Here is a 15,145-nt window from a genome sequence, read left to right on the forward strand (position 1 = left end):
TTCAAGCGGTTCAAACCGGAAGTGATGTTCCTGGGGCCAGAACTGGAAGTGACATCGTCAGAATCAGGCAGAATTTCCCGTGTCTGGTCTGCAGAAATAAAAGTGAAATGTTTACTGCAGCCCGCCGCCCCCTGGCCTGGCATGGAATTACCTTCTTTTGGTCCTTCTAGTTGCTTCCCATGCACACACGTATGTGACACTAGGCACAAAATGAAACCCCAGGATGATCCAGGCCATTGAGGAGGATCAAGATGAAAACAGACACTGCGTATTATAGGGGAAATGTTACGATTCTGGCAGATGGAGCGGGTGGCTTATATTGCAGCCTGACTGATAGACATAATGCGGCTGTAATAGAGGAATACTAAAAAAAAAAAACCTAAACTAGTTTATTGATAATTTTAAAGTGAACTTTAAATGAATATTTTAACAAAGACGAGTGTAGTTTCGGCTTTTAAAACCCATTACAGCCTTTTATTATTTCTCCCTTTTTGAAAAGAATATATTGACATTCCAAAGTAAAGAAGACAAGTAAAATAGAAAATGGCCCTTATATCCTCTGTAATAGTATATGAATTAGGCTTATAAAAATTATCAAGAGGTTTTTCATTTTTCTACATGGGTGCTTAATGTGCTTTGCATGCCTTAAGTGTTCCCTTTATAATTACTTTTCATTTCTGCGACTGTCCTCAAAGACCAGTAGTGCAAATCATAACTAACCAGTTGGAGATAAAGATGGATTTCTAAGAATAAATAACCTGTACCATATGATCATGTCCCTTTTTTTAAAGAATCACTGAAATCATTATGAAAGGGTTGGAAAAAAAAGCTTCTTTTGTTACAGATGATCTGCTGAGGGACAGCAAGTGAAAGTGAATTCCTGGGTCGGCTCCACACTCCCTGGCTGCTTCCAGGAGCCTCTTGAACCCGGAACCGTCGACAGTCATAAATCGAGATGAACCGGGCAAATGAGGGCACACATAGTCAGCTAGGGGTTGATGCAAAATGCTATTATTAAAAGCAAACAGTGTCCAAAAAATGCAGTGCAAAAAAAAAAAAAACTTCAATAAATAAATAGCCCATTAAAAGCAACGTGCCAAGTGGAGATTAAAATCCAGTAAGTAATCCACTAAAAACGAGGTTAAAAATCCAGGCAGGTTTATTCTTCTGAAATAGACACAAGCCCCAATGCCTCTTTCTAAAAAGTGGATTCTCCTCAGATTATGCCAACAAGACCAATTAATCCCGGGTTTGGATTTCTTCTACCAGCTCTTCATGTCCCCCCCAGCCAGTTCATTGGCATCAAAAGGGAGATGCCATACAACGGGGCCACTCCTACTCCTCTGTGTTGCTCAATAGGGGTGCCTCCTCATCCTGCTCACTTCCATGTGTCATATTCCTGACCTCTGCCTCCTTTCCTCATCATCTTGCCTCTTTCTTCTTTCTTATCTTCCATTCTCTCTTCTTTTTCTTTGATCTGAATTCCCCCTTTCTGCCATGCAGGGTCCTTTTATAGTGCCTGATTGGGTGTAAGTGCTTTCCTCAACCTGCACTGAGGTGTGAATGTGACTCGCTCACATTTGCACATGAATGTGTGACCAGCCAAGACACTCCAATCAGCCACGGAGCAGTTCCAGAACCAGCATGGAGCATGCACACTCCGGGACTCCCCATTATTTATTAAAATTGTGCTTTCTCACTCTTTGGGTCACTCTCTTCGGTAACTCATACCCACTCGGAGCCTTGCACACTCCGGGACCCTTGATTTATTTATTTATACTGAATGCCACAAACCCCTTTCATCACAGTGAACTCTAGGGTTTTGCTTGGCTGTTCCGAATAGACAAAAGAAACCCTAAACTTTATGCAAACAGAACACGGGTTCAACAAAGAAACATTGAGTCAGCCGATAACCCCATTTAATATTGCAGGAACTGCCCTGTGATGGACTGGCACCCTGTCCAGGGTTTGCTCTAGCTGAGATAGGCACCAGCACCCCTAGTGTCCCTGGCCTGGATTTAGACGGGTTGGAAAATGACATGGCAATACTGCAGGAACTTAAAATGATCAAAAGTAACAAATGCATAAGGGCACAAATAAGCACAGTCAAGGCTGAAGTTATCAAGTTAAAAGAGTGCCTAGTGGTCAGGTTGATCTTCTGGTTCTGAATGAACACCCACTTGTGCTTGCGCTGGTCCTTTTATCTGCTGATTCCAGAAGGGGCGGGGATTTGTGGAGGATTCCGAAGTGACCCCGCTGCTCTTCCAGTCCAGAAGCTTCTGAACTGTGGATTGAAAGGAATAATGCATTAACTTTAGTGCCACCTCTTGGCTCGCGGTGGAACTGCTTGCTTTTGTAGTGCTCTGAAGAACACTCTGAATTGCTCTTGCCTGAAAAATGACAAAAATAAGAAATATACATCACAACAGCCAAGCAACAGTAAATCACCTTATAAAGAATCAACTTATAAAGGCTAGAATGTTGCTGCTTATCACAGAGTGTTAAGAAAAAACTTAAACTGTGCCATCTTTAGGGAGTGGCTGGCAAGAAACCTTAGTGTTATAGAACATAATACAAATAAACAAATCAATATTTTAAGATTTTTTTTTTTTGCAAATTAATTATAAACCGATCGCTCACCTCACCAATCTTGTGTCATGTTCTTGTTTTGTTCCTTCTCATCTCCATACTTTGCTCTTGCCATCACTCTGAGGCAGGTTCTCTTTTGTGGGCTACAGCAGAGTCTTTATTTTACCTCTAAAATCTCGAGACCCTCCTTACCCCACTGCATTGATAGCTTCACGATTTATCTTGATCTCTTCACTCACCACATCACTGAATCTTTCCATTTGTACCCACTTCTGGCCAACAATATGCTGAATTCTGATTGGCGTTTCCTTAATTTCCATAAATACATAGACATGCATATACATCAGCCTGTAAAAGTCTTCGGTTCCTGTCATTTATCTGAAACACAAATTCTGTCCAGAAATTTTCCTTCAAAACACTGAGAAGCAAAATTATTTTTTAATGTGACATCATTTTCTGCCAAGTAAGGAAAAATGTAAGTATTCTGTTTGCATAAATGTTACAGCTTTGGCATGTATCTTGTGTGGCTTTTTGCAATCAAGATCACATTTTACTCTTCTTGATTTTCTTGTTTGCTCAATGCGCTTCAGATGCATCATCTAACCGCGATCACTACACAGACGTGAAAGTATAAATAGGGAAGCATTTATACAAAATGTTATATTAATCACTGAAATATAACTCAATAATTCTCTTTAGTATGTGGAAGTTCAGCCCCCTAACACAGACAGACAGCCAGACAGACACCAGATGTTCAAAAATAACACACCTTTTCTTCCCAATCTATACAGCACCACACAATGCTTAAATCAGCCACAATTACTCAGTCCCTTCTTTCTTTCTCTCTTTACTTTATTTTTATGCTTCCCTCACTTGTAAGATCTGTCCTCTCTTCCTCCCAATGACGGCTCAAATAATGGAGTGAGGCGGCCCCTTTCATAACGCCCTGGATGTGCTCCAGGTGCTTCACGGAGATCTTCTGGCGGCACTTCCTGGTGTGGCAGAAGTGCTGAAATCCAGGGCTCCATAATCCTCCGGGCTTACCCAGGATTGAGCTTTGTGGTCCAGGGAGGTATTGTCCCTCTCCCGGTCCTTGCAGGCATCCCACCTGAGCAAGATCCCCAGCCATCCGCCACAAGTAGTAGTTTGCTTTATTTCCAAGTAGCCCTAATGTAAAGTTCTTAGAACATTTGAAGAATCTGGACGAGAAGAGGACATTCAGCTCAACAAAGCTCTTCAGGCCTATCCACTTAACACTAGAATTACCAGAGACTACGAAAAAACTGGATCCGGCCCACCTTAAATCCGTTCGCTCCTCTCCACCAGCGTCTTTTGTCCTGTAAATGTGGCGATAAAGACAAATAGAAAGCAGCCGGCTATTCCATCCCCCCACCAATTTAGAAAGTGCACAGACTTCCCCAGCTCATGCCTTGATTGATTGGGAGTGAAGTGGAGTTTTAGAGTGGAAATAATAGATTGTTATTTGGAACACATGCATTTCATATTTGTTCCATTTCTACAATAATCTGTGTAAATACATTTTTAAAACAGAAATGTTTTTCATATTTTAGTAGTAAATAACAAAATGTATGCATAAACTGTATAATGTATGAAATCCAAAGATCAAATAAACACTTTCACAAAAGATTCAAGGAAAAGACAACAGCTTCCGTGGTGTAGCAGTAAGATTTGTTGACTTGTAATCAAGGGGCCACCGGTTCGATCCCCACGGTCTCCTATATTTGCCGTTTTCAGTAGTGAGCTTCTTTTATTGTTAATATTATACAGTACACCAGCGTTTCTCAACCTTTAAGTATTTGCGACCCGAGTTTTCATAACAGTTTTAATTGCGCCCCCATAACATTTTTTTGAAATGTAGATGCATATTTTATTATACCTACTGTGGAGCCGACCCGGACACAGACAGGCGGACATGTTATTCATCACCACCACAAATTTATTATTTACAACTATTTACAAAGTTAGGTGTCACTCAGACACAGAATAAAGTGCACAAACCCCAAACACACAGTCCTGGCCACTCAATGCCTTTTCTTCGGGCCGCCTCCACAATCTCTGCTCCTGCCTCGTCCTTCTTCCCTCGACTCCAGCCCTGAATGAAGAGAGACGGTCCCTTTTATATTCTCCCAGATGAGCTCCAGGTGATTCACGACACTCCTTCATTGGCCACGCCCCAGCATGGCGGAAGTGCCAGCTGTTCTCCCGGCAGCTCTCCGGGTGTCCTCTTAAATCTTGCCCCCAGCACTTCCTGGTGTGGCGGAAGTGCTGAGGTCACAAGTCCCCAAGGCATTGGGGCACCTCCTGGCTGTGACCACAGGCCCCTACAGGGTGGGGCTTACATGCTCTGAACCCGTGGCCCCCAAAGCAACCAGGAAGGCGGCCCCCACGTGATCCCAGATGGACGCACGCCCACTTCCTTCAAGGCGTTCCGGCCGGGTCTTCGTCCCTGGCATCCTCGACACTACTTAACTTTTATTGACATTTATCTAACTCTATATTTATTGTCCTAATATCAGAATGTAGTTTAAGTTAATTTGTTTTGGTTTCAACAGATGTTTTTTTCATATTTTTGATTCTTGTTTTCTTTTTTTCACATCTCCATGCCCCCCTTTTTGTTACTTCGCGCCCCCCTAGGGGGGCCCGCCCCACAGGTTGAAAACCACTGCAGTACACACATACACTTGGTTTGCATCTGTAACACACGGTGTACATTTATAGAACTTGTAAAAGTTACCGTTTTTTTTTTACACTTTTTTTCTCTCTAAATCACAATCACTAAACATACTACCGTCCCCCCCACTCAGGGATGCTGTTAGTTTTTATTTGAAACTGGGAATAACTGGACATGTGAGTGGTGTTTTGAGACAACGGAACTGGACATTCTCTCATCTGGAGGGATAAAAGCTGACACACAAACGCTGGTGAATCTGCCTTCTTCGTATCTCACCATCACTTGGTTTTGTTTTATTCAGTTTTATTGAATGTTCCTGCTCACGCTGCACCTTATGGTCTATGATGTCAAAAAAAAAAAGCAAAAAATACAGACATAGATATACAGTATATGATATTTGGAATTATTCATTTTATGACCTGTATAGTACATTTCGGAAAAACTTTGTGGCACAGATGCAACATTATTCGTATTATTCATATTCATTCGCATAATATCTTGCGGTTTGTAATCAGTGAACACATGTTTTTTTCCCCCTATCTTGCCAGTCCCCAGATGTTGCTGTATTTTGTTTTTTTTGTACTCCAGGACATGCAGAGGACAGAATAATACAGAGCAGTAAGTTCAGCGCTATATGCAATCATCAAATTCAAATGCTAACAGTTCACACACACACAAGGATCGTTCTTCCTACATTTACAACGTGTATGCCTGTTACAATGTACACACTTCTCTCTATGCTGTGGTTTCTATTACACACCTGAAAGAAAGAGACAATATATGTAAAAACATCATCGCACTAATGTAATATTATTTGAAAACAAACAGCGTCAGATCGGGTTTGAATTTATGCTGGCACATAAATTAAAAAAACAATTAAAGGAATAGTCCAAGGGTGTCTGCTGTCCCTCTGTGATAATTCAATGGATTCTCGATTATCTGTCAATCCACCTTCCATCTTGATATCATCTGCAAACTTAGCCAGCTTGTTACTTATATTCCTATTGAAATCATGTATATGTATTAAAAACAGCAGCAGCCTCAGCACTGCCCCCTGCCGATCACCACTCTTAACATCAGCTAATTTTAATGAGGTTCCCCTCACATTCACCGTCTGCTTCCTGTGTTTTAGCCAATTCTGCACCATTCTATGCATCACACACTGAACTGCCACTTCTTTTAGTTTGATGTCCAACCTCTCATGTGTCACCTTATCAAATGCTTTCTGAAAGTCAGGATAAGTAATATCATATTCTCCACTTTGATCAAATCCTTTTGTTGCTTCCCCATAGGATTCCAGCATGTTAATAAAACACGACCCCATGCTGACTGTTCAGTAAATCTCCTGTACTTGTCAGGTGTTGCTCAATCTTATCCTTAATAATTCCTTCCATTCATTTCTTGTGATGCACACTAATCTTACTGGCCCATAGGCGCTTGGATAACAACAACAACATTTATTTGTGGAGCACATTTTCATACAAATGATGGAGCTCAAAGTACTTTACAGGATGAAGAAAGAGAAAAAAAAAGACACAATATAAAAATAAAATTAGGCAATACTAATTAACATAGAATAAAAAGTAAGGTTTGATAGCCAGGGAGGAGAGAGAAAAAACAAACAAACAAAAAAAAAAACTCCAGAGGGTTGGAGAAAAAAAATAAAATCTGCAGGGTTTCTGAGGCCAAAGACCACCCGGCCCCCTCTAGGCATTCTACCTACATACGAGGTGTGGCAGAAAAGTAATGAGACTGATGTTTTATTTACCAAAGTTTTTATTTTTTTCAAACATCAATTTTATCCCCTTCAAAGTAGTTCCCTTGGGCAGCTACACACCGATGGAGACGTTGTTCCACTGTTGGTAGCAGCGCTGGAAGTCTTCAACCGGTACGGTCTTCAGCATGTCCGTCACACTCTTTTGGATGTTTTCTAAAGTCCCTAAATTACATCCTTTGAGGACATTTTTCAGTTTAGGAAAAAGGAAAAAGTCACACGGACTGAGGTCAGGTGAATAAGGGGGCTGGGGAACCACAAAAATGTCTTTTGAGGTCAAAAATTCTGTTATGGAGAGGGCAGTTTTTCGGCACCACTTTGGCACAGACCTTTCGCATGTGCAAATGTTCAGTCAAAATTTGATGAACGGTAAATCTGTTCAAATTTAATTGTTCACTCAACATTCTTAATGTTAAACGACGGTCTGATCTCACAAGAGTGAGATGTTTTCATTGGTTTTCGAAGTTGAAGTCCTCCCTGAACGGTGTTCATCTTCAACGTGTTTTCTGCCTTCCAAAAATGATTTGTGCCAGCGAAAAACTTGAGCTCGGGATAAAGAATGTTCCCCATAGGCCTGTTTTAACTTTTCATACATCACACTTGCCGTTTAATGGCACAACGTTGCTCCAAATTCCGCTGTTCCATTTTGCGTGACGCACAACCAAAAACACAACTTCGCTAATAGTAGTCACAAAAATCACGTAGTTAACGGAAGGAGTTGAAACTCGCACTGAGCTATGGGAGGGTACTGATACACGTGCTCTATCAAGGACAACAGGGCAGCCTTGCCAGATCGCTTGCAGTGTTGCCAGTCTCATTACTTTTCTGCCACACCTCGTAAATGACCTCAATCAGTCATCATGGTATTCAGGGTTCAAATGGAAGAACTTGATGATGATGGTCATGTGAACTTCTAGGCTTTAATACAACAATGTAGGGACATCACGGTGCTTTAATCAGAAAACCGGAAAAAGAACAGCAGAGAAAGTAAAGGTTAGTACAGATTTCGGAGCCACCATGAATGATAATGATAATTAAATGTTGTCACACACGTGTGAATAGATAGGCATCTGAAGGGCTTAGAGAATAATATAAACAGTCATATCTCATTTTAAGTCTCCTGTAGACTTTTCTGAGGAAATCCCGTCTCAGCTCAGAGCATGTCACTTCCTGTCCTGGCCCCAAGGACAACATCACTTCCTGTCCCGGCCCCGAGGACGACATCACTACCTCAAATCTCAGTGTAAAACCACACTACCCTCCTTCGGAGGACAGTTCTGTTTTGGACTCTGTCGTGTAAACACTACTCACTTCACAAACCTTTTACTTTTCTAGCCAGGAACATATTATATACGGGTGGCTGCCCCAAACCTTTACAATGCCTGGTGTCTCTTTCAGTCACAATGCATATACAGATGATCAGGTTTAAACTAAAATGAAGTTATGTGAAAGCCATGTTAAAATAATGTGTCTGCCTTATCACCCTTTTTTATATAATGGGATAATATTTGTCATTTTTGAGTCCTTCAGAAATTCCCCAGGGCGCAGTGACTTCCTAAAAAGGAAGGGTTTATATCCGTACCCGCTAACCTACTTAAGAACTTGAGGTTAAATATTATCTGGTCCTGGTGATTTGTTTGATTTCATCTTATTTAATCTGAGCAGCACTTCTTGCTCTACAATTTCTAAATCACTCAGAACCGATTTAGTAGTCCCTTTCACCGCTGGGAGGTTATCCACTCTGTTCGTGTCATTTGTGTCAAAGGTCTGGGGCTCGGTGACGCCCCTGTTGTCCACAATGATGGTTTCAGGGTGGCAATCTGGCACATTTTGAGTCGCGTTTATATGTGCATCTTTACAGGATGGTTGTGATTATAAGGGGTGAGTCGTGTACAAATGTCCCTACGGTGAACGCCTGTTTTTCAGTGTACATGTACAAAAAAAAATCCACATAAAGTTTTGTAAGTGAGGCTGTTAATCTTAATCTAGTCTGTGGCACTATTTGAAAATTGAGGTATAAGCATCAGCCAATTTACCTGAACAACCTGGAAAAAAAGAAAGGGAGCAACGTGAACAAAGGGCGACGCTGGGCAGACCTGCTGCAGAAGACGTTATGGCTGCAGAGGGTTAATATTTGGGGATTTAAATACTTATGCAGATTATCTTAATATATATATTTTACATAAAGCAATGACATATTAAAAAGTTTCAGCACTTTGAAATAAAAAAAACCAAAGAGAACAAATTACAGTGTAGGGTCTGTGATTTAGTAAAATTACAGAATTGGCCAAAAGACCAAATGATTTTGCATGGCACGCTATTTGCTTATTTGCTATGCATATGTATGTATGTACAGTAAATGCTATGGCAACATCAGTGCAAAACTGTCCGCTAATAAAGGTTTGATTGAATAAACTGAAGCTTAAAACTTTGCACTTAAACTGAAAGTTGCCCCAGCATGCACTTAATGGCCTTAAATGGATGCCTGCTGCGTTTAAAGATAATCATGTCATGTGGGGGGTTCAAATTTTGAGAAAGTAAAAAAAGACCACCTTAGGAAGTCTCTCTAATGTAGTAACTGCATCTCACTTTTAGTGACCTGCTAGTCCAAAGGAGCTGTCTGTGATGATGACGATCATTGATTACACTTTTACAGCCACAGTTAATACAAATAATGAATTTTAATTATAGTAAATTGAGTCAGTTTTGAGAAAATCCAGTAATTAATTGTGGAAAATACACAAATCATAATCTTGTCCATGATCATTAATTAACTGACATTCATTATATTTTGGAGAAGTCAAAAGTCAAAGTCAAAGTGAACTTTATTGTCATCTCAACCATATACAAGTATACAGATAGACGAAATTGCGAAGCTCAGGGTCCACAGTGTAACAACATGATGTGCAAATAGTAAATTAAAAATAGAATAAAAATTTTAAAATTTATAATTAAAACACAAACAAACAAGACAAGACATTGTGCAAAGATAGGACAAACAAGTAGCAGCAATATTGATGTGTAAGATATGTAATATAATAAGTAAATAAATAATAAATAATAGATATAGATAATACAGAAATTATCAGTGTATGATAATAGTTGTTTAAGACGTGTGTAAACAATGACAGGTCAGAATGTTTCATAAATCCTTAGAGGTCAGTATGAGATTTTCAGTTCTTTGCAGGATAGTGGTTTTCATGTATAAAAGTTCTGTTTTGTAGAGGAGGTTGAGGCCGTGTGGAAGGTCCCAGGGGGCAGCCTGGTGTTAAGGAGTCTAACAGCTTGGGGTAAAACTCTCCTGCAGCCTCGCAGATTTGGCTTTGATGCTGCAATATCTTCTCTTGGATGGCAGAAGTGTGAAAAGTCCATGTGAGGGGTGTAAGGGGTCCTGCACAATGCTGCAGGCCTTGCGGACACTGCGCTTGTAAAATATGTCTTGTAGTGAAGGGAGAGGCACCCCAATAATGTTCTCTGCTGTCTTCACTATCCTTTGCAGGCGCTTGCGGTCGGATATGTTGCAGTTGCCATACCAGACAGTGATGCAGCTGGTCAGGACACTCTCTATGATGCCTCTGTAGAACATGGTGAGGATGGAAGGGGGAAGACGTGCTTGATTCAGCCGCCTCAGGAAGTGTAGTCTCTGCTGGGCTTTCTTGATTAGTGATGAGGTGTTATGTGTCCACGTAAGTTCCTCAGTTAAGTGCACACCGAGGAACTTGGTACTCCTAACAATCTCCACATCTAAACCGTTGATGCTGAGCGGGATGTGGGCAGGACGTGATTTTCTGAAGTCCACGATTATCTCTTTTGTTTTGTCGACATTGAGAGATAGATTGTTGTCTTCACACCATGCGGACAGCCATTTCACCTCATCTCTGTATGCTCTTTCATCATCCCTGCTTATCAGTCCCAGCACCGTCGTATCATCCGCAAACTTGATGATGTGATTGGTGTTGTGCGTGGCTGTGCAGTCGTGAGTCAGCAGGGTGAAGAGCAGTGGACTAAGCACACAGCCCTGCGGTGCTCCAGTGCTCAGTGTGATGATGCTGGAAGTGTTGTGCCCATCCGAACTGACTGGGGCCTCTCTGTCAAGAAGTCCAGGATCCAATTGCAGAGGGTGGTGTTTAGGCCCAACCTGCTCAGTTTTACAACCAGCTTTGGAGGGATGATTGTGTTGAAGGCAGAGCTAAAGTCTATGAATAGCATCCTGACATATGTGTCTTTTTATCCAGATGTGTCAGGGAGATGTGAAGGGCAGAGCATATGGCATCCTCAGTTGACCTGTTTGAGCGGTATGCAAACTGAAGAGGGTCAAGGGAGGCAGGGAGATTAGTCTTTATGTGTGACATGACTAACCTTTCAAGCACTTCATTATGATTGGTGTGAGTGCAACTGGTCGGTAGTCATTCAGGCATGTCACTGATGACTTCTTTGGCACTGGTATGATGGTGGTCGACTTGAAGCATGTTGGGACTGACGACTGGCTCAGAGATGTGTTGAAGATGTCTGTGAGGACACCAGCCAGTTGACTTGCACATTCTTTGAGCACAAGACCAGGTATGTTGTCAGGTCCTGCAGCCTTCCTTGGATTGACTCTGGATAGAGTCCTCCTCACATCTGTTATGGAGAGACAGAGTGCTTGGTCAGTGGAGGGAGGTGTTGCTTTTCTCGCAGGCTCTTTGTTCTGTGCCTCAAACCGTGCAAAGAAGTTGTTCAGCTCATCTGGAAGGGAGGCATCACCATCACTGCTGTGTGGATTGGGCTTGTAGTTTGTAATTGCCTGAACACCCTGCCACATACGACGTGTGTCTCTGGTGCTGCTGAATTGTTTGTTGATCTTCTGCGCGTATGCCCACTTAGCTCTCCTTATAGCACGAGACAGGTTGGCTCTGGTCACCCTAAGGGCGGCCTTGTCTCCAGATCTGAAGGCTGCATTTCTGATCTTGAGCAGCTTGTGCACTTCTCTTGTCATCCAGGGCTTTTGGTTGGCTCTAGTGGTAACATCCTTGGTAACAGTAACATCCTCTATGCATTTGGAGATGTAGCCAGTCACAGAGTCTGTGTACTCCTCCAGATTGATGGAGTCACCATCCATAGCAGCCTCTCTGAAAATGTCCCAGTCTGTCAATTCGAAGCAGTCTTGGAGAGCTGAAACCGCACCAACCTGCCACACTCTGATGCTCTTGCGGGCTGGTTTAGTGCGCTTCAGCAGGGACTTGTATGCAGGAACCATAAAACGCTGATATGATCTGAACAGCCCAGGTGAGGGTGGGGTAGTGCCTTGTAGGCGTCAGGAGCTCGTGTAAACATTGTCCAGACAGCTTCCCCCTCTAGTTGCAAAGTTCACATTCTGGGAGAATTTTGGGAGAAATGACTTCAAGTTGGCATGATTGAAGTCTCCAGCAATAATGAAAATGCCTCGGGTGCGTGTTTGCAGTTTGCTGATGATCTCGTAGAGTTCCGCTAGCGCCTGGTTAGCATTTGCGCTAGGCGGGAGGTAGACCGCCACCACCATCACGCAACTGTATTCCCTCGGCAGGTAGAAAGGCCGACACCTTACTGATAAAACCTCTATCAGCGGGAACAGTGTCGCGGAACTGAGGCAGCGTTCGTACACCACTCTCTGTTCACATAAACACACAGTCCGCCTCGGTCTTACCGGACAAAGAGGCGTCTCTGTCCGCTCGGAAGATGGTCAGTCCGTCTAGCTGGATTGCCGAGTCTGCAATGTTTTCCTGGAGCCATGTCTCAGTGAAAATAAAGATGCAGCAGTCTCTCATTTCCCACTGCTTGGCCCGCTGCAGCTTTATATAATCCAGCTTGTTGTCCAGCGATCGGACGCTCGCAAGCAGAATAGACGGTATCGCAGGTCTGGTGGGGTTAGTTTTTAGCCTTGTGCGAACACCGCCGCGTTTACCTCGTTTCTGTTTCCGATCTCTGCGCTTGCGTTTTCGCCAACTCAGCTTCTCAGGCTGCTGAAGTAAGCAAAGGCTGCGGAGCGTCTCAGTCACCTCACTGGGTATTTCGGCGCAGTTTCTTTGGAAATCTAGCAGGATTTGCCGCTCGTAAATGTATGTCTGCGTACTACTATCACTTAAATCTACTTTTCTACTTATACTAGTTAACAAAGACGAACAAAGATTAACACTAAACACTGCGGACTCGGGAGCTCTGTAAGCCGCAGCCTGCACGGGCGCCGCCATACCTCATTTCAATTCAATTCAATTCAAAGCAAACAGGACTCTAATGGGAGAATGAAGACAAAATTTGTCACCTCTGAAATGAGATAAACTCATACAGTAAATAAGAGGACAAACCAGAGAAAGTCACTTTCTGTTTCTAAAAACTGCTGCAAAAATGTGTTTCCGTGTTGCTTAATAATCCCACTTTTGGTGCTCCATTCCTCAGAAGCATTGGGATAACTGAGTGGCAGGTCTTTCTTATTGCTGAGGTGTGAACTTTCCTTTAGTTGTTAGAGAACAGATGTCCCTGTAGGGAACAGCTGTGATCCTTTCTGCTTAGATTGGTATGGTCAGGTCCTAACAAAGGTCCATGGTGTGGGCCATGACAGATCCTGGACCTGACCATACCGGGGGAATCTTACTTTACTTTCCAAACAAAGTCAACCCCAGGACCGTGGCTTCCAGGTTCACTGCTCCTATCACCACATTTCTTCTTAATATACCTGAATCATCTTATTATCTGATTAAAGGAATAGTCCAACCAAAAGAATATTTTGTTATATGTCAGTTAGTCAGTTATTTTCTAGCCCTCTTAATCCTGAACAGGGTCACAGGGGTCTGCTGGAGCCCATCCCAACCAGCAGAGGGCACAAGGCAGGAACAAACCTTGGCCAGGGTGCTGGTCCATCACAGGGTGGTTTGTAGTAGTGGGAGATAAAACAAATGTTTTTATGGGGAACTGAGATAACTTTCTGATAGAATTGGCATCTAAGAAGACCAAAGCAGGACCACAGGAAACAATACCAAGAAATGGCTATGGAAAAAATCTCATGTTACTTGTGTCTCAGGATGAATACGTCTAATCTTCCGGCTGTTTTGTGTCAATATAAGAGACAGTAAAAAACCTTTTTAATTTTTAGGATCAGGAGATGAAAAGTGTCCAAAACTTATGAGCAAAGGTCAATACCAAAAGAACAAAATAATCTTTGGCCAAGTCAAACATGTAAGGTAAGAATCAGATACCACTGAGTGCAAATCTGAATAAAGTCTGAATACTGAGTTTAGAAAGATGAAGCATCACATGAAAAGTATTTTTATCCAAAACAAAGATAAATTAGAATTGCAAGCAACAAAACATATAGGTTGTGCCAATAGCAACATGCAGTACGCAATACTGTGGAACTCTGGGACAGCTGGCTGTGTGACTCCTGCCGCAAAATAGTGGAAACCATGAAGAATGCAAAATGGATTTAAAAGAAAGACAGAGAAAGAAAAACTGATGTCAAAATCAGATTCCCTGGGTGTAAATCACCAAGTAATACAAAGGGAAAGAAAATAGTAAAATGTATCAATCATAACAACAATATCCTTATAGCTTGCACAACACCATTTTGTGTAAAAATATTTTAAAGTAAATATTTTTGGAAAATAAGAGCAGTAAACAAAGAAGAAACACATTCACATGAGATGCAAGACAGGATACTTGACCAATGAATGGGAGGGGGGAGAAAGGTCCAATGGCACACTCTTTACTTTCTTCATCTGGACAGCATAGTGATGTAGTTAGGAAGACCAGTAGGATGTTAGATTTTATAGCACACCCCACGTGTGTGAAGTGCAAGTCAAGGGAGGTTATACTTTTACTATATAACACACCAAAGAGGCCTCATCTGCATCACAGTGTGCAGATTTGTTGTGCATGTCACAAGAAAGACATAGCAGCACTAGAGGAGGTTTAGAGGAGACCAACTAGGCACACTGAGGACTGAGAGGACTGAGCTGTGAGGAGGTGAACCTGTTCAGTTTAAAGACATAGAGGCTAGGTGAAAGGCACTATATAATTGATGTGCATATAAGTGATGTGAAAATGGTAGTGATTTGTGTTAGTAGTGGAGGGTCCATGAA

The 15,145-nt window shown here is 42.1% G+C and overlaps 1 protein-coding gene across 3 annotated transcripts in view; it reads left to right on the plus strand.

Annotated features, from left to right (window-relative positions):
* The window catches only part of lrfn1 (leucine rich repeat and fibronectin type III domain containing 1), a 582,403-nt gene that overhangs the window by 208,213 nt on the left and 359,045 nt on the right, over positions 1-15,145 (plus strand). The window lies entirely within an intron of this gene.

The sequence above is a fragment of the Polypterus senegalus genome, chromosome 11, assembly GCF_016835505.1.
Source record: "Polypterus senegalus isolate Bchr_013 chromosome 11, ASM1683550v1, whole genome shotgun sequence".
Taxonomy (NCBI): Eukaryota; Metazoa; Chordata; class Cladistia; order Polypteriformes; family Polypteridae; genus Polypterus; species Polypterus senegalus.